Source organism: Trachypithecus francoisi, unplaced genomic scaffold (assembly GCF_009764315.1).
Source record: "Trachypithecus francoisi isolate TF-2019V2 unplaced genomic scaffold, Tfra_2.0 Lachesis_group2, whole genome shotgun sequence".
In the NCBI taxonomy this organism is placed as follows: Eukaryota; Metazoa; Chordata; class Mammalia; order Primates; family Cercopithecidae; genus Trachypithecus; species Trachypithecus francoisi.
Window position 1 is genome coordinate 47,268,501 of NW_022681465.1, and position 23,451 is coordinate 47,291,951.

Here is a 23,451-nt window from a genome sequence, read left to right on the forward strand (position 1 = left end):
AGGTACTATTATACAACTTTATCCAAAAATATCTTTTCATTAATTCATTTCAATATAGGATACTTATTTAAAATTTCAAGTGGAAAATGCATGGTAGTGGAATCTAGCAAAATCTTGTCCCAACTCCCATGGACTGTGATTGGTACATCACATATAACAGGACAGACATAAAATTAATTTCTGACTAATGTCAATAAAATAATCTATTAGTCACTTAATTTAAATTTTCAAAAATCATAAAACTAGAAGAAATATCAGAAAGTCACCTAACCTTGGGCTTTATGCACATGAGATTAATCTTTCAAAGAATGTAGTGAGCAAACACAGTCCTCTAAGACACAAAGATTCATCCAACAAATAAGACTTTTGATGACTGTTAAGGTCTCTTCCAGCTCTGGGATTGTACATTATATGAAAACATATAATTATGTTCAAGAAAATTCTATTCAAAACATTTGCTCATATCAGAGTCAAAAACTTCTCAGAACTCAGAATCCACAAGTCTCAGTTTTAATGCTCACATTTTAAGACTATTTTATGAGAAGTCTTATCAGGGCCATGGAAGCTATTATTCTTACCAGTGTAGGAATAAGCAGATCCAAATGCCGTCAATTATTAAAATAATAATAAACCACTCACTCACTTATACATTTCATGAACACTTACTACCATCTACTATGTTCCAGGCACTGGACCAGGCACCAGGTATAGAAGACAATTACACAGACATGACCCCTTTCAGGGTCTAGTAGAGAACAGAAAGTTGAATGAATAACAATGGAGTGTGGTGAGATGGGATAAGTCATATGAGCCCAGGAGTTCGAGTCTGCAGTGTGCTATAATCACATCACTGCACTCCAGCCTGGGTGGCAGAATAATATCTCATCTCTTAAAAAAATGTGGTAAGTACAGGAAGCTGTGAGATCAAATAAAGGCTCTGTTAAACCTAAGGCAGATAAGGTGTAGCTGAGACTTAAAGAAGGTGAGCAAGGGTAGCTGCTTTTATGCACTGCGCCCTCTCACTTCTGCATCTTTGCATATAATGCCGTCTCTCCCTACAATGCCCTTCCAACCTCTTTCTTAATCATCCTCTTGGATTCAGTGTGGACAGAACCTCTTCAAGGAATCCTTCCCTTAATCTCCCACATGCACTAACTAGTCTGGAGTGAATGTCCTTCCCTCATCAGTGCTCACTGAACCAATACATAGCTTCATCCACCATTTCTGTAATTGCCTGTTTAATCCTGATCTCTTGGGCTAATAAATTCCAAGAAGAGGCTTGCTTCTCTGAAGCTTCTGGGGAAGCTTTTGTAGCTCTTCTAAAAAGTCCCTTTCACTTGGTAACTATCTTGCTGATAGCCACTGATGAAGCTGGTCCACAGAGAGGGCAAACAATGGAAGGAAAATGAAGCCCAAACTACTGGATTTAAATGACCCTGGATTCCACCACATCTCTGAACTTTCAGTGAAGTGAGCCAACATATATTTTTATTATTGAGGCCATTTGGATTTGTGTTTTCTGTTACCTGCAGGCAATGGCATAGTGACTGATGAAACAGTATAGATGGGAAGCATGCCTTTTTCCTCAGCATCCAACACACTATTTACCACATACAATGACTCGATAAATGTTTCACGAATAAATGAACTAGGGAATTTAATTAAAATATCAGATAATTAAACTATAAATTTTATTTCTAAATATAATTGAAACCAAATTGTTTTCAACCACAATGTTTTAAAGGTGGATTAAAACTCTCTTCAGAAAGCCTGACATTTTTAGAGGGTTTTGCATGTTGTAAAGAAAATAAAGCTTTACTATTTACAGTAGCAAAGACTTGAAACTAACCCAAATGCCCATCAGTGATAGACTGGATAAAGAAAATGTGGCACATATACACCATGGAATACTATGCAGTCATAAAAAAAAAAAAAAAAAAACAAAACTGAGTTCACGTCCTTTGCAGGGACATGGATGAACCTGGAAGACATCAATCTCAACAAACTAACATAGGAACAGAAAACCAAACACTGCATGCTCTCATCCATAAGTAGGAGTTGAACAATGAGAACACATGGACACAGGGAGGGAAACATCACACACCAAGGCTTGTCAAGGGGTGGGGGGCAAGCGGGGGAGAGCATTAAGACAGATATCTAATACATGTGGGGCTTAAAACCTAGATGATGGGTTGATAGGTGCAGCAAACCACCATGGCACATTAATACCTCTGTAACAAGCCTGCATGCTCTGCACATGTATCCCAGAACTTAAAGTAAATTAAGAAAAAACAAACTAAAAAATAAATTTTTAAAAAATAAAGTAAAGCTTGTCCTGTGCTGTTCTAAACTTCCTCATTCAGTGTCTTTCATCATGTCCCCACTATCTCCCTCATGCCAACAAGGAAGTCCCTCTCACTCTCTAGTGACTCAGTGTCTTCACATTTCTCTGCCCCTTCACTCTCAAAATCTGTTCTCCAGAAAGAGCTAGTCCACCTACTCTGACTTAATCAAAGTATTATCATTTCTAGGGATGTTTGAAAAATCCAAGCGTTGTAATCTCTAATCATGCAACTACAGGTATCAGTAAGCAGGTAACAAGGACATTTGTGGAGCCAATAGCCAACTGTGGCCATGAAACAGCAGAAAGAGATGGCTGGTTTCCCTGTAGACAAGGGCAACTCCAGATAGTCTCATTAATGGTCAGATTAAGAATTTGACAAAGACTCATTCTTGTTGCATTCTCTTAAGAGCACATATTATACATCCAGTAATCAGTGAATCATGTCAACCAAGTGATAAGAAGTTCTGGCTGTAGACTTTAACCCTGGGATGGGATTTAACACCATCTGTTCTGTATTACATTTGGAACTAACTTCATAATTATAATAAACATCTACATTAGAAATTCCTCTACCACCAAGTACTATGAGCAAATTATAAATAAGACTTGATTTGTTCCAAAGATGAGCAAACTCAGTATTCTTTGTTATAGACCCTAAACCCAGATAAAAATTAGAATCTAAAAAAAAAAATAAAATAAAAGCAGATGACCCTAGATAAATGTTCCAGTATACAACCAGTACAAACTGTCTGGCTAACATTTTTTTTTTTTTATGAAATCAGATATTCCAGAGCCACCTTTATCACCAAACATAAAAGCATCCCACTGCATATCTCAACAGAATTGTCTGCATATCCTTAATGTCTTTCCATGCAATTTTATGCAGTCAGCACCCTATACGTTAGAGAAGGAATGGATGTGTGCTCTATGGGTTCTTATAATAGCAATGAACCTTCATAATCAGATTAATTCCTTAATTTTTCTTACTTTTTCATGCAGCTGCATTAATACTACATTGTCAAAGACAAAGATGAACATGAGACACGAGATATGAGTTTAAAAAAAAAGAGAGAAGAGCAAAAAAACAATACAGCTATCCAAGGAGCAAGTGCTGAGCTTGTGAAAAAAACAGCTCCTATTTTATTAAATAATAGTGTTCCTGCCGGGATGTCTGAAGTACTCTGCAAGGCTAATTAGGGCAGATCAATGTACACTTACCTCTCCAGAAGGCTGAAAGGTGTGTAGTGACTATGTGTCATTAAAAATTTACTTGACCATGGGCATCAGATGTCCATGAAACAATGACCCTGGTAAGCACTTTAAGTTTTCATTTTACTCATGTCATCCTCAATGCATCATAAATGCCATAGACACCATTACTATCACCCAGGCTCATAGCAGCTGATGTGCTGTATATGCTTGAGAGGGTGGTATCAATTAACTATATTATCTATAAAGCCATACTTGCAATTACTACCACTTCACAATTTATCATTAACACATTTGGCAGATCTTTTTCCAAAGTAACATTTATTTAAAGGTTAATCAAAATTCTTAGAACAGCATTTATTATAATGTGATTTTTGATAATTGACTAAATCAGTGGCTCTTAAGAAAAACACCCTTGTCTCAGTCCTGCTCAGTATACACCACAGTGTCATTTGGGGAAAAGAAATATATATTAGAAATGTTCATTTCAGACCTCGTCATGGAAGATCATATATTAATGTAATCAGGTGGTACATTTACATGCTCATTAGTAATCCAGCATTAGTCCGAATGCTCACTATTAGGAATAGATGTACCACGAGTTATTCAGAATACCCAGAAATAGTATTTCTTATTTAAACATCCAGGATAAGCTGACTGAACTAAGTGCACACCTTGGATTTGAACTTTGAAGGCACATCACTAAAGCAATCAGTTATATCAGGACACTCTTGTAAAATAATCTCAATTATAAAATTCCTGCCCCTCCCTAACACAGGAGTTGGAGGGAGTTTCAATATCAATCTGTCTGATTCACTGTAACTGCAAAAAATCCTGATGAAGTGTGTGTTTAAATTTTATGCTTTAATACATAGCATGCCACTAAAACCACATTAGTTATGCTTTAAGCTGCTTAATCATATGTCAAAATCTGTAAAATCTGTTCTTGCATGCTAAGGTAAGTTAACTACAATTAATCAATCAAGAAAATAAATAAAATGTAATAAATGCCAAATAATATAACTTCTTTTAAACAGATGCCTAGCTACACATTTGTTCCCCAAATACTTATTAGCCATCATCATATAAGGAAAATATAATAAAAAAGATAGACTTCGCTGAGCCTTTCTCCCATTAGTAGCTTGCTCTAAACTTAAAATGTTTTAGAGAATTCTTTGGCATGATCTGACTTTCCAACTAAAATGTGAGCAACCTGAGGGTCAAACTTATCTTTTTTTATCCCCTGTGCCCAATACAATGTCTTAATCATAATAGGTGTTCAGTTTGTTGAATGAAATAATTGAATGACTCAAATATCCATGAACTAGATTATTTTATCATAATGCTTATAAATTACAACAATATTTATATTTTTTCTTCTGACAACTATATATTATATTTCCTTGGCATTTAACTAAAAGTAGTAGTACTCTCTTAGTTAATTTTTTCATTTTTTTCATAGAGTCAGTTAGGTTTCATAGAACCAGCAAGGTGGGTTGGTAGATATGTTTGTTTGTATTTGTTCCTCTAAATGAAAATGGTGATTTTTTTTCAAATATGTAATTTAACAACTTGATGAATATAGTTGTGGACTAAGACTTGGGAGGCTAATTATAAGTTATGAGTCCAGCTGGCAAGAATTTATTAAGCACCAACTGAATAAACCAAACCATGCTAGCAGCTAAAAATATATGAAAGGATATATTAAAAAAGAAAACCACGTCCTGCCTTCCAGACCTTAAATCAGAGAAGGTACATACATGTGCCTTCAACAAACGTTACCGACTACACTTTACACCATGCAAGGCACTAAAAGGGAGGACAGCCAACAAGTCTCAGTTCTCAACAAGAAGCTAAAAAAGAAATTAACAAGTAACTGCACGCCAAGCACAAAGTCATGAATATCACTAAAAAATTACAAACTGATTCCCTTAGAAGCCTCAGGAAAGAAAGCAGGTGAAATCATGGAAGTCTTAAGGAAGTAGGTGCCATTAAAAATAGTTCAATATAATTTCCCAGATTACATAAATTAGTGAATTCACTAGTGATGAGGGCATTGAAAGTAAAGGTCCAGAGGTTTCCAGAGTAAGTTAGTCACTTTCTTAAAAACAGCAATCTGTTTGTTAATCTCATCAAGTTAGTTTGGAGACATAAAATAATTATAACTTCTGAATTAATGGCCATTCAGTATGAAGAACACTGAAGAAATTTCCTTTCAAGGTTCCTGATGGTAATTGTAGCTGAGGAATCTCAAGACTGAAAGTATCACAAGAATATTTTAACAATCAGGAGTTGCACTCCTACTGTCACACCACTTACCCCATTGTCTAAGGCCATACTGTGCAATACAGTAGCCCCTGACCACATGTGACTATTGAGTACTTGAAATGTAACTTTCCCAAACTGAGTTGTGCCATTGGTGTAAAATACACGCTGCACTTCAAAGATTTATTTTATTATTATTTTTATTGAGACAGAGCCTCGCTCTGTTGCCCAGGCTGGAGTGAAGTCGCACAATCTCGGTGCACTGCAACCTCCACCTCCTGGGTTCAGATGATTCCCCTGCCTCACTCTCCCGACTAGCTGGGACTACAGGCACATGCCACCACACCCAGTTAATTTTTCTTTTTTCTTTCTTTTTTTTTTGTATTTTTAGTAGAGACGGGGTTTCACTGTCTTGATCTCCTGACCTCGTGATCCACCCGATTTGGCCTCCCGAAGTGCTGGGATTGCAGGCGTGAGCCACTATGCCCAGCCCAAAGACCTATTTTTTAAATAATGTAAAATATGTCAATAGTTTTATATCAATCACCCGTTGATATAATAAGATTTGGGGGTATATTGACTAGAATGCATATATTATTAAATTATTTTCACATATATCTTTCTACTTTTTACTGTGGATACTAGAAAATTTTAAATTATATATGTGACTCACATCATATTTCTCTTGGATTAGTGCATGTCTAAAGGTATTGTGAAGAATAATAATTTTTGAAGTATATCATGCTGGCATTTTAATATGATTATCTGATATAAAAATAATGAGCTACTCAACACATGCTTCCCCAAAGCTAGGAAAAACATAAACATTTCTCCTGATGAACTGGAATCTCCTGCCCCACTCTCATCTGATAGTAGGTGGCATCATTTCTATGCCTCTCTTTTGCTCCAGTTGGCAGAAAGGTGAGCCTAAAATTCAAGTTATTCAACTGCAGGATGTTTGAGGGAGGGTCCTTGTTTTCTGGTTTAGTTTTATCCTATCCCCTTTTTATTACATCCCTTTGTTTTAATACTTATTTTGATGATTTTATTATTGTGAGCCACCAAGATAGCTTTTTGGAACCAAGAAGAGCTATGGAGAAACAAGAGGGTGATTGAGCCTCATACTATGGTGCAATCAGTGAGATGCCACCCTTCAGAGTCTGGAAAGACTCATTATGTCTGAGGCCCTTCTCTCTGATACAGGAGTGAAGCACAAGAGACGTTTAGCAATACTAGCCAGGACACACATTTGGGATCACAAATATACAGCAGAAACTATTCACAACTGACGTACACAGATCTGTAAGACAGAAAGGCACTATATTCAAAGGGCAGAAAGAGCGCTGAAGTCACGCAAGCAGCTGTAAGTAATAGGGCATCATATTAGGCAGAAGTAGCAGTAACTATCAGGAATACTTAGATATCAGGCAGATGGTGGCCATCATCAGATCTGATCCTATTTCAAGAAACACCACAGAGTGGAATTAGAGCATAGTGACAGCATCCAAAGATCCAAGGAAACTTAGCAGAGGCCTAGTCCCGTGTAGACAGAAGGGGACAATTTCCATGTCTATAGAGCACACCGGCCCCTGAGATATAATTCGGAATCATGGCCTCCCAGATCTAGTGAACTGCACAGATTCCAGCTCAGAATGAGCAGTAACACGGGAGCCCAGCAGTAGTAGCAGGGCCACTATATGTACCCAATAGAAAAGAGAGTCAAAGGCTCCAAATATGCTTCCTATTGTTGAGTTTGGTCCAGGGACTGATAGGTTTGCTGCAGGTGGAAGTAGATTCAGCACACTTTTGTTCAGGCAGAAGCAGAGGAGGCAAGGAAGATGGGGCAAATGCCTTCTCTTTATAAACTGGAGGGATTATAGTGGTGGCTATGCAACTCTTGTTCCAAAATCAACCATTCAAGAATATTTAGGCAACTTTAAAAGAAATGCTTCTTCACAGCCTGGCCAACATTGTGAAATCCCATCTCTACTAAAAATACAAAAAAAATTAGCCAGGCATGGTGGCAGGTGCCTGTAATCCCAGCTACTTGGGAGGCTGAGGCAAGGAGAATCGCTTGAACCTGGGAGGCAGAGGTTGCCGTGAGACGAGATGACGCCATTGCACTCCAGCCCAGGCAACAGTGCGAGACTCTGTCCAAAGAAAAAACAAAATCTTTTCAGTGGCTTTCCAAATCTATGGAAACTATACTGCTTCCAAAAATGCTTGTAATATTTTTAATAGTATGGTTGTGTATATCCATGTTAACACTGGTACAATCATAAAGTTAAAGAAAAAGTATAGAATTTGTGGAACGTTATGTAACTTTGAGAATCCTTACAACTGCATTTTAAAGAAATAATTAACAACAAGGAATAACTAATAATTTTTTCAGCAATAGAGAGAGATATGAGAAGTCTAGGACACAGAAAAGATCATGGCCATATAAAAATCAGGACCACAGAGTCACCACAAACTATCAGAAATATTCTAAGTCAAGTATACATAAACTTGACTGTTTTCTTAGAATGATTTTAAAAGATTTAGCACAAAACTGGGTTTCATTTCAGAAAATCAAAATTAATAAACATTTTAAATGAAAAGTAGTACACAACTGATTACAACAAAAAATGAGGAAGTCTTGGGATTGAATCAACCATAAATGACCTGTTAAATGTAAAGTACATTATGACTATATCAGCAAAATTCAAAATAAATGGTCCAAGACCCAGTGAATTCATCAATTTTTTAAAAAGAAGCATGAGGCCAAAGACAGAACTAATTGGTGACTTTCACAAAGTAGACCTAGGTAATTTCAAATTGGCTGTTATACTCCTCAAGGTAAAGGACACAAACCAATGGTACCTATACACACCTTTTGTGATTTTTATTTCAAGGAGACAGATCAAATTTAAAACTCCAAGAATGTTTTCTGCCTGATTATTCCAGCAACCCACATAGGCACAGAGTCAGACACTTAGTCCAGTAGTAACTCCAAGGAGGTTTTTCTGACACTGAGAAGAGGGGGTGAGTTTTGGGGGAAAAAATTTTAAAAAAAGTATTTCCAGCCTATTCAAAGATTTGTGAAATTTAGAAAGAGCATAATAATTCACCTATTCAAGGATTTGTGAAATTTAGAAAGAGCCTAATAATTCTAGGACGACTGAGTTGTCACAATGTCACAAGAGCACAAATTCATATTGAGTAACTTTTCTAGTAATACGAACAAAACCAAAATATAAATTTCCCTCAACATATCATAAATAACATATATTCTACTTAGTTCCAAGAAAGAAAAAAAAAACTTTTATAACTTGAGAAAACTCAAAATATATGACAATCTGTCACTAAATTAAAATAAGCTATAGTAATAAGTGACTATGTAAAAAACCCACTACAACTATGTGTTCATCTTCACATACAAAGGCTATTTCTAAATGGGTCAGAGTAAAGCTTTGGCTGATACATGCTGATGGCAGAAGAGGGCCAGAAATGAGCCAAAGCTGTGTGTATTCCAAAACTCATTGATATTTAAATCTGGAGTGGGTCTTTGTGCTTACATTTGAACATGTTGTGAGAACATGAGCCTCCTGTTGCTTTGTAGTAATACATGCTCATTCTTATAAAATGTTTGCCTTGTATGGTTAAGGTATTTTACTGAGGCTATAAAAGGAGGGCACATTACTTTAGTGGGGCTAGAGGAGAATCAACACAACTATTTTGCTAGTGCATTACTGCTAATACATGTCCTGCGAATAGAAGCATGACTTGACAGGGAAGCTTTAAGAGATGAGAGTAGTAGAGACATCTTAGGACTTGGGAATGGAAACAAGGTATTCCTCCATATATATGTATTACTTCCCTGTACTGAAATAAGCACAAGAAATAACTAATGTTTTTCTCAGCTATAGAGACAGAGACAGACAAAAAAAGACCATGGCCATAATAAAAATCTGGACTACATAGTCACCACAAATTACCAGAAGATGACAGAGAAATACTCTGTCAACTATACTACTGACATACACGGGAATGTTTTCTCAGAATAAGTTTTAAAGGATTTAGCGAACAACCAGTTCTTATTTCAGAAAATTAAAATTAATAAAAATTTTCAGTGAAAGGTAGTATACAATTGGCTATTATAATTGGATATTTACTTCTTTGTACCCTCCACAAAATTGCAAGATATTTTTTAATTTTTTATTTTAAAATAATTAAAAATTCACAAAAAAAATGTGCAAAGAAATGTACAAGAAGGTCCTGTGCACCCTTTATCCAGTCCCCATTCTCAATGTTAACATCTTGCAAAACTACAAAACCAGGAAACTGACAATGGTGCAATCCATGGAGCTTTTCATAGAATCCATAGATATTTCACCAGCTGTACATACACTTATTTTTGTTTGTGTATGTGTGTATAGCTCTATGTCATTGTATCACATGTGTAGCTTTGAGTAACCACTAGCACAATAAAGACACTTAACTATACCATCACCATAAGACTCCCTAGCGCTACCACTTTATGCACATCCCACCCTCTCCCCTTCCCCTCCCTAACCCCTGGCTACCACTAATCTTTCTCCATGATGATCTTACTTCATGAAGGTTGTATGAATGAAATCATTCAGTAATGTATCTTTTTAAGACAGGTTTTCTTTCACTCAGCACAATTTCCTTGAGGTTCATCCAAGTTGTTACCCGTAATAACAGTTTTCTAGTCTTTATTGTTGCAGTCTATAGCAAGCTTATATCACATTCTGTCCAATCATTCACCCATTGATGGGCATCTGGTCATTTCCAGTTTGGGGCTATTACAAATAAAGTTGCCGTGAACATTCATGTTCAAGTTTCTGTATGAAAATAAAATCGCAACATTTTTAAGGGAATGAGTGGTGTTTTATTCACCACTGTATTCTCAACACTTCATATGACACATAATGAGTAATCAAAAAATGTCTGTTAAAGAAATGAATGGGTGAACCAAAAAATTGCCTCTAAGTGGCAGAAAATAAAAAACTCATCTGTCGGGGGAAACCTAGTTGGAAGGAAATATGCCAAGAAGAGGTCTTGAAGTGGCACTGGCAGTTTTTTAGACTACAGCAGTGTTTCAGAAAGATTTCCTACACATAGACAAACACACATCAATCAGAATATTTTTAAATTTAATTTAAATATTGAGCATCATATTAAGAAGCTGTTTGGATTAACAAGCTATAGCTGAACTTTTTAAGAAACAACTGAGGAGACTTCCATTTCTAGCCAAGATGGACTGAAAGGGACTGGATGTGCCCTGCTTCCTAAAACAACCAAAAATAAACCCCGACAAAATATATGAAACAATGGTTGTCAAGACATGAGCTATCAGACCACAAAGGATGTTGATCCCTGAGGGAGGTGAATCCTATGATGGCTCTGGCTTAAGACCGTGAAGGTTTCTTAGCAGTGGCACAGGAGGGGCAACTAACTCAAGGGAGGTAAACTCCACGAGTTGAAGAAACAGAGCTGAAGGTATGGGATAATAAAGTGGCTAAAGCTTACAGGACAGAGTTCAGGAGAGAGCAGGTGTGCAGACAACAATCTCTTGAAATCTGCAGAGAGTCACAGAGATCTGGATATGTGCATGAGGAAGCTACTCAAGGCTGGGGAAAGAAGCATCTGAAATAATTATATGGAGAACAGAACCTGGCACCTTCCTAGGGTTGGAAATAGGCCTTTTCTCACCAGCCAGAATGGAAAATCTCTTAATTCATATGCAATTAGGTAGAACCTCAGTAGTGAGAAATGAGGAAGACTATGCACTGCTCTGGTCTCTCCTAGCTAACATTTTAATCCCGAAAAATTGAAAGCAAAAAGAGCCAAGTGAATCTATCTATATCTAGCGGGTGGCATAATCACACCAAAAGAAACAATTCTACATGACTTAAAACCTCAGTAAGACATACATCTTGAAAGAGTTTAGAAGGGGGCTGTACACAGGGTGTACACAGGATGTGTCCATCACTACTGATGGTAGTAGTCTTGGTATTATTATTCTGAGCCTGTTGTAAGTGTATCGTAGCATAAGCAAATAAGTACGCTAGTATCATTAAGAATTAAGATTGTAGGATGGTCAGTCGGGGAGAAAGGACATTGATATGATACTAGATTTATGTGATTAAATTAAAAACCTGTTGGCCTGTATATTAATAGGAAGTATTAGTGTGAGTTCCTGATGTACTTAATCTTAAAATTAAACACACACACACACAGATTTTTTCTAGCTTTTTCCTTTGAAAGGGTCTATATTAAGGACAAAGTCAGTAGCAATGAGCTCACTAATTTCAAGGTTACGGTTTTCAAGTACTAGTTCCAAGACCAAAAAAAAAAAAAAAAAAAAATAGAACTAGAATTTCTTGGATAATTGCCTGATTCCAGGTTTGGAAAGGAAATGTTAAAGATGAGCCTGATATATTTGGTCACACCAATTATCCTGGAAGCTCTCAAAAACTGGAGGTTCTTTCAAAAACACAGAGGAACCAACTGAGATAAACTTTGAGTACTCAGAGATGTGGCAAACTGGGCGTTCATAAGTATGATAACTGCAATAGCTTGACGCATATTAACGTTCATAATGAAATTTTTAAAACCACTGGTAAACTTTAGAGGATGTTAAGGAACCACACATTATATTAAGAACTGATAAAGGGAGAGAATCAAGCATCCATCCTCATTTTCTTATAAAAATTGAAACTCTAGCAAACTAGTTTATCTTTATAGAAGCATTCCACCCAATAAATAAACCAGAAATGACAGTTATATTGCCATTTTCAAGCTCTAAGGAATAAATGGATGTAGGCAATGTCAACACCAACTGCTAACATCACAAAAAGAGAAAGAGCCAGTAGTCTTGCCCCCCGATCCCCTAAAAGAATTTGATCAAGTCTTCACTACCCATTAACAGGTAAGAAACAGGGCTGAGGAGCTCATTAAATGACTCTGCAGCAATGCATCAGCAAAAGCAGACTATGGAAAGCTCTACAGCATAAACAATCCAGTGTCTTCAGAAACAAGGAAAAATAAACATAAACCTATAGATTAAAAGAGGAGACATATTAACCAATTACAATGTATGGACTTTATTTGTATCCTGCTTCAAATAGTAAAGAATACAAAACTTTAGGAGACAACCAGAAAATGTTGAATATTGGTTTTGTATATTTGAGAATAGTAAGAAAATGTTGACTTTTTAAGTATGGTTAATTTTCTAGATGTGGTTCATTTTTAAGTTAAAAAACATCTTAATCTTTTAAAGATAAAGACTGAAATGTTACCAGATAAAATGATGTCATGTCTGGGATTCACTTCAAAATAATTTGAGGTGGAAGTGGAAAGTGGAAACAACAATTATGAAACAAGCTGACCCATGAGATGATAGCTGTCAAAGGTAGGTATGGTTATATAAAACTTCATTACAGTTTTCCCTCTACTTTTCTAATATATTCTTAATTTTCATAACAAAGAGTCAAATACACTTAAAAGTAGACAAATACATACTAATTTGAGGTGGTGGTTAAGGACTCAGAAGTTACAGCCCATGTGTCTGAATGAAAGTAGTTTCTCAAACATGCAGATATCAGAGATTTGTAGGATTCTCTCAATGGAGAACCTTGTTTTCTCTACACAGAACACTGGTTTCTGAGCAAGGGTGGGCCCTTTTTCTGAAAACAGATCAGGCAATATGAAAGCGTTTGGCTACTTAACTGAAGATACCGAAAGAAAAAAAATAGGACACCAAAAAACTGGGTCTACAAATGTGGTTGTTGGTTCTCCTTGTTTGTTTCAAATAAGGCTTGGTTTAGGAGCAGTCTAATAAAGCATGTGACTGCTATACTGCCAACAGTATCTTTGCAAATAAATACAACCCATACAATTCAACTGTCCATCCCACTTTTCCTGTTTGTTTATTGCTCTTCAACAGCACCTCATGCTTTTTAATTTTTTCATTCTAAGGCAAGGAAAAGGGATCTTTAGAGAAGTTAAAAAAGTTTTCTGAAGTCAAATAATTCATTAGAAAGTATGTTTTATCCAGAATCCTATTGTTTTGCTGCAGAAGGAACACTGAGTAGCTTGTCCAAGGTTCTGCCAAAGGAAGTCTCTTCTCTCGCGTTCATCTGAATCCAATCCTTCCAAAAGAACATGCCCAGGTCTAATAAATGGAGTTTCTAAAAGGATGGATGTCTCCCATTTAAAAAAATATTTCCCAGAGTCTCTAGGGTTCAATGTCCTACAAATAATCAGCATTCAAGATATGAATTTACTGGCTTTTAAAATCTATACAAATTTAAAATTTTCAATATTATTTTACAGTCAATTATCCCATCTATAATATTACTGTCTAGCATTATTATAAAAGTATCATCACAAATCCTAATGATCAATTTCACTAAATGCCTGAAAAGATCATGGGAGATTTAAACTCTGATGTGTGCTTTGGAAGATAATCAGCTTTTGGAGAAACAAGGCTAGGGAGCACTTTTTGAGACCGATTACATTTTTGGAATTATTTGCCAAGTTGTATTGCCAAGTTGTATTGCAGAAATGGTAACAAAACTTTTTCGTTTTCTTTTCTTTCTTTCTTTCTTTTTTAGATGGAGTTTCACTCTTGCTGCTCAGGCTGAAGTACAATGGCATGGTCTCAGCTCACTGGAACCTCCACCTCCCAGGTTCAAGCGATTCTCTTGCCTCAGCCTCCCAAGCAGCTGGGATTACAGACGCCTGCCACCATGCCCAGCTAATTTTGTATTTTCAGTAGAGCTGGGGTTTCACCATATTGGTCAGGCTGGTCTTGAACTACTGACCTCAGATGATCCACTCACCTTGGCCTCCCAAAGTGCTGGGATTACAGTCATGAGCCACTATGCTCAGCCAATTATAACTAAACTTTAAAAAAATTTGTCCCCATAGCTAGAATTTTCATTAGTGTATTTATCTTTTTCATGTAGTCTTGTTTATAATGGGCCATTTTAAAAGTTGCTATCCCAGGCTTATAAAACAATTTTATGATGTACTCCTATTGACCATATGAAAAGCATTCATCTCTGAGAAAGTATCCTAAAGACATCCTATTGTAATGACAATTCAAATATTAAAGCAAACATAAAAAATTGTATTGTATGACAGAATGCCAAAGGAAATAGAAAATCTCTGCAAGAGGGTATTTAATTTCTGATGCAAACAAAATAGTACTCTTTACAATTTGGCCTATCACATGACAGTATTTCTCAACCTCCTGCTAAATTAATGTTGGAGCACAGTTCTTCAGGCATTAATGATTTCAGTTATGGTCAACGGTAGTTGATATACAGATAATAACTGATAGTGATATCAAATCTGCACATATTTGACTCTCTCCACATTTCTAAGTGATCTAGACCAGAACTAGCTTGTTTATATGGTATATGTAACTACTAGTTACATGTGGGCTATTTATATTTAAATTAATTAAATGTAAATAAAATTCAAAATTAAGTTTCTCTGTTGCACTAGCCATGTTTCAAGTACTCAATAGCCACATATGGCTAGTGAGTACCATATTGGATGGTGCAACTATGGAACATGTCCATTATCACAGAAAGTTCTACTGAACAAAGTTGGTCTACATTAGAGAGGCTACTACTGATGAATGGAAAATCTCAAATATATACATAAATGTGTATATATATATACACACATAATCTATTTCTATAGCAATTTTCCTTTTGTTATAGGAGGTTTCATTAAATATGTCAAATTTAAATTTTTTTCTGGAAACATTTATATTTTAATGTAAACAGTTAAAATTGTGCCATGAGCACTGCACTGTAGATTTTCATTTTCCTTGTATTACAAGGATAATGAATTTCAAAAGATTTCATTTTCTCAGGATAGTGAATTATAACATTACCCTGTCTTCTCCTTCAAATCTTTCTTTATAAACATCTATTCTAAGCCCTCTCTGCTTCCAACTTTACTCAGTAAAAGCCTACCTTTGTTGTGCAGCAAGGAATTCCTACTTTAGAAGGTAGCACTTCTGGCCTCAACCTCCACACTTGTGAAGTTTATAAGTTACGTAAAAAATTCAGTTCCTAGCCAAGTCTTCTTATTGGGAGAGGAGGCCCTTCCAAAGTTCCAGCGAATTCCTTAGTCTGACAGGAATTTTTCTCAATTTAGAAAGATGCGTTAGGTAACATATATTAAAAGGCAGAAATATGTAAATGTATAAACAATAGAATTTGGCATAATTATGTGATAAAGTGAAATGTTCCTGCAGTTAGTTATTGAACATGAAGGATCTCTGTCATTCTTCAGAGAAATTGTGAGATAATCTCTACCATTTATGCTTAGCAAGGAGCCATAATGCAGAGGAAAAGTAGAAATACACACGAGTGACAAAAGTAAAAAAATATATATATGAAAAACTCTCAAACTACCCTCGATGAAATGTAGTATGTCTGTATTTAAAGACTAGGTAAATCATACAGTGAATTTAGAGGGTAAAAACGATGTCTATAATTATATGAGTATATAGAAAATGTTAAGTATTTTGTGAAAAGGTATGTAAACAATAACGAAAAATCATTTCATGTTGAAAATAATTTAATTTTAAAAGTAGATAGTACAAATACAAAAATTAAAATAAAAATAAAGTCCAAGTAAGGAAATAGTAGAAATTTCAAGTATTTTAGGAATGTCTTTCTCCAGAGTAGCATGTTGTTTAGAAACTAAATTTCCACAGTAGATTTCATAACTCTTGAACATGAATTAGAACCTTGATATTAGCTGCAGAAATGTACATTAGTTTTGCAGAAGGGGAGAAAGAAAATAATGTGCCAACCTCCCAACTATTTCCCCAAACAGATTTTTGCATCTTGTCACTGACTTTCAAGATTCTTTTCTCGGTTTAAACATGTAATCTTGTCTCTTTGCTCACTTGCTCACTCTTCAAGCAAGCCTACAGCCAAATAAATTGCCATAAATGTTTACCAATAAACCACTATTTTCCAAGGAATTTTTTCTTAATTTTTAAAATTTAACAAGTTTAACTACAATTAAGAAAGTACTCCTGGCACAAGGACTTTGAAACACTGTTTGGGTCTTGGAAAAGTTTGAAACTTCCAGTTCATTAGGACTTTATTTTGTACCTAAGAACGAGAATTGATGGAGAGGTTGGGACTAAACACATAATTTTATGAAATATGATGGAAACATGAGAGTTTTGGTATGACGCACGTAACAATCAAGAACCTGTTTCTTTTTAGCAGGCTCCTAAAAAGTACCTCCCTTATAATTACTAAATAAAAACACTCACTTATTCAGTACTCAGCTAGCTTTTAAAATCTGAATAACAGAAGTACACAGTGAGAGAGGTACTTACATGGTTTCCTTGGATACTGGATGATGCCATTCAGGTCTATGTTTTTATCTGAAAGTGGTGCCCTGTGGAGAAATGAGGCTTGGTGAGTGGCTGTTTATACATAATAAGTAAATAGGAACTTTGTTTATTTTACAAAGCATTTTTTATTTTGACCCAGCTTTTCTTTTCTATCACACCCAACTCCTGTAAACAGCAATAATACGGTAGAACAGGTACTCCGTACAACTCTTTTTAACTCCACTTAAGAAATCATAATTATTAAGGCAGAAGTTCAGAATGCTTTGGCTAAGGATGTTACTCCTTGGGCTGCTTTATATATCTTAACTATTTTATTTATGTCAGATATATTAATGAATATTGCTTGCCTCTCTATTTTCCTCAAACGGAATATTTCCCAAACCACTAATAAAGAAATTAGTCTAAAACATTCACATAAATGATAAATGTCCTTACCTTAACCAAAAGATAAGAGAACTCAAGCTTTAGCCAGTTTCTAAACATGAAGGGATTGCACAGACCTTAGCTGCCATTTTACATGTTCTAGTGGCATCCTAGATTCCCAGTGGTTTTAGTGCTATGAGCATACAGTTTTGACATTCAGTCCCTCAGAATTACACACATTCTAATTTTGGTAGCATGATTAATCCCTCCTATGTGATAAGTTATTTAACCTTCTAATATTTCTTAGAATTGAAAAGAACAAATGAGTTGCAGCAAAGAATGGCAAATAACTTTAATGCTTAACACAATTTAATAACCTGAAATGAAGTAAGTATGTGCTATGTTTCCATTAAAAAGTTTCCAGCCACAATTAATTGAACGAAAACTTGTCTTGTTCCAAGATTATTCTTGGAAATGTAATTTTAAAATCTGCTTGAAATGAGGAAACTTACTTTTTTATACCATATGAAAGCAATTTCATTTTTTAGGAATGATTTTTGGATAGACTTCCGATTGGATATTTTCCATTGGAACTAGCAGCATAGGGGGTCGGGAGGGGGGAGGGGAGGGAAGCAATTCTGTGTTCTTTCGCCAGCACTGACAAAGGTCTGGTTGTCAGTGATACCTTTACAGCTAAATTTACTCCAGAGTGACAGAAACAGGTGCACCTCGGCCTGCCAGACACTTGTGCAGAGAGATCACGCATCTCACGGCTTGACGATCAAGGGGGCAAAGCCTTGGTCTTCATAGAAAAGGAGAGGAGGCAAACGCAGCCCAAACTGGGGGGTTTCTCTTCAAAGCCAGCTGGTCTGGCTTTATTCTACAGGAATTTTTTTACCTGTCAGGATTTGGACAACAAAGCCCTCAGCAGGTGCTGACGGGTACAACTTCCTGGAGAAGCAGAAAGGCACTGGTGAGTTTCAATTGCCAAAATATATTTTTTAATCTCTAAAAGTTAATTTTGTTGTCTTGAAAGAGGCACCACTGAGGTACCTGTGTTCACAAAGTTGGAGACCATTGGAATCAGAGCCAACTCACTCAACAGTGGGTTTGCCTGGTGTGAAAGCAAAGCTGTTAGCATATAACAATTTTTTAGTTTTTTTTCTTTTTTTAGGTTTTAAAAAAGATTATATTTTTAAATATTGGTCTCTTTCATTACTGTTTTCAATCTTTGGAAGATTGAGTTAATTACATTTATAATGTTACATGTTTTAACACATATTTTAGTCTTCTTTTATCTAATTATCTAATTCTGTCATAATCTTTTGGGAATAAAAAGCTATTTTCTAATAAATCTCCCAAATAAAAAGGTGCAGTGGTGGCACACGCTATTTTCGAAAATTACATGTACTGGCTTTTTAAAATGTGTGCATGCTACAAGAACATGAATAGAGAGAATATGCAATTAACTTTATTTTAATACATTTTTAAAACATATATTGCATGTATAATTAAATAATTTAAAATATATTGCATGTTTAATAATTAAATAAAAGTAAATTGTATTATAGTAAATATTATTTAATAATTAAAAGTGGCAATATTTTCTTATTACTTTACAAAGAGTGTCTTTTGAGAAAAATCTTTGAAATTAACAATCAAGACAGTATTAAAGCAGGTTTTTACATCATTGATTTCCAAAATTAGTATATTTACATATTTTTTAATTTTTATTTTGTGAATTCAAAAGTTTAGGCCAAAATATTTTTTTCAGAATAGGATTTTAATTAATGCAAAACATGAAAAAATGAGACCACATGTTAGGACATATTTTTAAAAAGTGATTCTATTTCAGGGATTCATTCTTTTAACTATGCTTCACAGCATTTCTCTACAAATTGTTGTATTATAGTAAATTGAAAACATTTATTTAAGCAAGTAAGCAGCTCAAAGCTAGAGCCTATACATAGTAAACATATGAAATCATTTTAATAACCAAATTCCATATTCACAGCAACATGGGCTAATTAATTTAACAGAAACAACAGTATACATTGATCAAGAATGTTATAAATTATTATGCATAAAATCAATTTTCTAGGCTCTGGGGGGTAGAATTGGTGCTTAAGAAAGAAAAGATCCCTACCAATATAAATTACTAATACTATGAGACAATTGTTTTATTCTGATGATCACATAAATAACTTTCAATCTACATCCTTAATACATGATTGTATAGTGGAAAAAAAATAAGGTCTGACTTTTTTAATGACTGCTGTATCTGAAATAAATTTTAAATCAATGATGACATGGATATGCCACAAATGCATAACTAACACACACTTTTAAACTGTGGTAATTACTATTGAAAATTGTGAAATATTTGTGGTTTAAAAAATTATCAGAACTACTCCACCCAAACAAAATATCTAATATTTTAAAAACATAATGTTATCTACAAACACTTTAATGAACCCATATTTTAAAACATTAAACCTATATACTTTTTATTATAAATTGTTACATGTATATTATATTTCAAATGATTAAATCATTTAAAAATATACATGTATTTATTGCGATTAAGTTGCTACTTTCATATATTTTGTCATGCTTCATTATGTTTCATTATATTGATTCAGACACCTGAGTACCTATAGTCACTAAATTTTTAGAATAACTTCATTAGTCTCTTAAATAATTAGTATGTATTTCATGCACTTGAAAATTTTACTTTTATTTTTCTAGTCTGTTAAATACTGCATTCCTAAACAATCACAATATTTGCTTTTAAAGATGATGGTTACTGCAAAACTGAACTACATGTGTTCTTATTTCAACTTCAGAATTATATTTGTTAAGTTTTCACGTGCATTACCATTGGCTATAATTATTACATTGTCATTAAGTATAAGCAAACCAAAAGCTTCTGTCAAACTATTGCTTATGACTCTGTCAATTATTTAAGTATAAATGAACCTATTGGAAATAATGTTAGATATAGTTCAAGTATTTCAAAATAACTAAATTTATCATTTTAACTGTGCCTGAATTGTAGATTTAATCTAAAATCACATTATTTTTTCCTTTTCATTATGAGAAGCTGTAAATTCTTGTCCACCATGCAGCTATGTTTGTCCTTTCTAATAAATCTTCAACATTTTGTCACACACACCAAAAAAACTATGCCAACTCCCTCAATGTATGGGAATAGTTTATTTTAATAAAATATTGGAGTTTAAAGTAGCATTGATTTATACCTGCTCTAAATATTTAACATTAAAACATAGGCATTTCAAGCATTATTTGCAAGATATCTTCCTATCTTAAAGACAGCTTATTTACAGTGGAGAAAAATTGTTTTCCTGTTTCAGAAAGACACTTGGAAAAACATGTTATTTAACCTTACATATTAATAGGGAAAATCTTGATTCTACCAGTAATTAACTTCAATTAATTATATTTTGAATATCAGCCTATTTAATTTCAATGCAACAAAATTTCCAGCTAAAATGATTTACTTGTAGGTATTTAAAGCAACAAAATATTTTGGCAGCTTTATATGTATCTCCTCATTGACCAGCCACCTGACTGACAGCTGTCAACTGTCCATGTGCCAAATGTAACCCAGTAAAGATAAAAATTACATATTACTCATCCCTGTTGATAATACCTGGTGCCAGTAGGTTTCAAATAGGGATAACTAGACTATAGATAAAAAACAAGTAAGTAGGGAATCATTTCTACTGCCTACCTCTCCTCCTTTGTCATTAACTCATTTCCCCTTCTTTTTCTTATTGATCCCTTTTCCCTTGCTATCCGTATCTACAGAGTTATTTTCCTTAAAGGAACTTTCAGAGTATGTTACAAGTCTGTGTCCATGAAAATACTGGGCAGCCAGGTAATAATGCCCACACATTTCTTTTAGTCTTATTCTCTTTTGAACTCATAAACTATTTCAGAGTTATGGGAAGAAAGCTTTAAAGCTTTCAGCTCCTCATTTTCAAAGAAAATGAAATCAAAGGACAAAAATGAAATTTACCAAAGGTCACCAAGGTGGCTATGTAGATACAGACTTGGGTCTGTTTCCCAACTTAATATCCAGTGATTTTTTTTTTTCTAATTAGACTTTAAATATGTTGACTATTAAACTATAAGTAACAATGATCACATGGAAAATTAATGTGAATTGCATTCCTTTGAAGAACACTTTTCAGTTACCAAACTTAATACTTTGTTAGAGAAATACACATTTTTATCACAGCGTATTAAAATGTAGTTCTAAAAAATACAAAGACTATAAATGTACTAAAACATCTATGGTACAAACATTTTTTATTTGTTTTACTATTTAAAAGGATTTCCAAACTGGAAATATTTATGAATGTATATGAAATATCAGAAATAAAAAATAATCAAAGGTAATATATATATTTAGAATATAAATGTAGAAATCAAAAATATAGGTTGGAATATAGGGTTTTAAGATTGGAAGTAATTAAAAACACAAAATACACTAACACATAAGCATATGTATATATTTAAGTGCATAATACATTATATAGTTCATATAACTGACTTAACAACTGACTAGCTTGTCTGTGTGTATATATAACTATCTTATATTAATTCTAAAAGTATTAATTATGTTAGTAAATATTGTATATTTATATAATTTGTTGATAATATTTGTACAATATGTTGATCCAGTCAAAGTCATGAAAATATTAATATTCAAGCCAAATATTTGTCTTCTGGATCTCCAGAAAAGAAACTGTTTAGTTGAAATCTACCACATTCTGAATTTATAAGAATTTATCTTAGTCCTGGGCTTTGGAACAGTACTTGCTTATAGGAAGTGTTAGCTTTAAAACCCAGACATGCAAATTAATAAGAAAAAGAGAAGGGGTAAAGCTTAAAAATTGAAAACAAATATGGGAGGAAATTGTAGCCAGGGTTCCCCTGCAAGGGATTGATCCAAAATAATCAACATTTTTATGACTAACAATACCTTTTAGCAACTAAATTGTATATCTAAATTTGAAAATATATTTGCTTATTCCATTACATTTAGTCCAAATCAACATTAGTCATTAATCAACAAACCATTTAACAATATGCAGTAACAGTATGCAAATCAATTGCAAGCAAAGTAGTCAGTAAATAACATCCATTTCTAGCAATTTGAAAGATAGGAGTGTCAAAGGAAAATGTGCAAAATCACAAGACTTTCAAGTAAGTTTAATCATTGCCCTGCATCCCAAAGGGGTTTTAGTGAAAATGAGTGATTCGTCCTTTGTCTGCTTTTGAAGGATCATAAAGGCTTCCTCATTAGAGTTACAGAGTGTTCTTCAAAGAGCACCAGAGCAGAAGTAGGAAGGTTTGAGTTAGACTCTTGTTTCACTGCAAAGTAATTTTGTGACTGGAAACAAGTCACTTAACCTCTGTGAGGCTAATGAATGGATGGATCTTTTTGCCCATTTTGTACACATCGTAGGAAAGGAAGTTTTAGATACCCAATGAAAGACATTTCCTCTGTTTCATGTGAGGAAGTCTCAAAAGGAATCTGGACCATTATTGGTGGGTTCCTGTCTGCAATGACATGCCCCACCCTGTCCCTATTGCTATAAGTAGCCCGCCATGTAGGCATTCCAAGTAATTAAAACTGACACGGTATCTAGTCTGTGAAGTCAGTGGGCAAAACAAAATCACTTTGCAATACACTCCAGAGCAGCAGGCCATATTTTTTCCACTTGGGGACCCTAGTAACATAATACAAAAAGTCTCATTCTCAAAATTATATTATGACATAAAACTTTAAACTTTGCAGTATGCACCATAATGCCAAATTGACAAAAAGTAC

General features: G+C 34.5%; 1 protein-coding gene and 1 long non-coding RNA gene across 4 annotated transcripts in view; one reads left to right on the forward strand and one right to left on the reverse strand.

Annotated features, from left to right (window-relative positions):
- The window catches only part of LOC117064934, a 36,932-nt gene extending 19,037 nt beyond the window's left edge, over positions 1-17,895 (reverse strand). The window contains exons 1-3 of the long non-coding RNA XR_004429751.1: positions 17,661-17,895; positions 17,208-17,269; positions 16,713-16,784 (exon numbers count right to left, since the gene is read on the reverse strand). This is a non-coding gene — a long non-coding RNA (uncharacterized LOC117064934). The remainder of the gene's footprint in view (positions 1-16,712; positions 16,785-17,207; positions 17,270-17,660) is intronic.
- Positions 17,896-18,371: 476 nt separating this feature from the next.
- Positions 18,372-23,451, forward strand: part of MEF2C (myocyte enhancer factor 2C) — a 186,091-nt gene continuing 181,011 nt past the window's right edge. For 2 of the 3 annotated variants that reach the window (XM_033179178.1, XM_033179169.1), the window contains exon 1: positions 18,372-18,561. The gene's annotated coding sequence lies outside the window, so the exon portion shown is untranslated. The remainder of the gene's footprint in view (positions 18,562-23,451) is intronic. The other variant, XM_033179168.1, reaches the window with a different exon arrangement.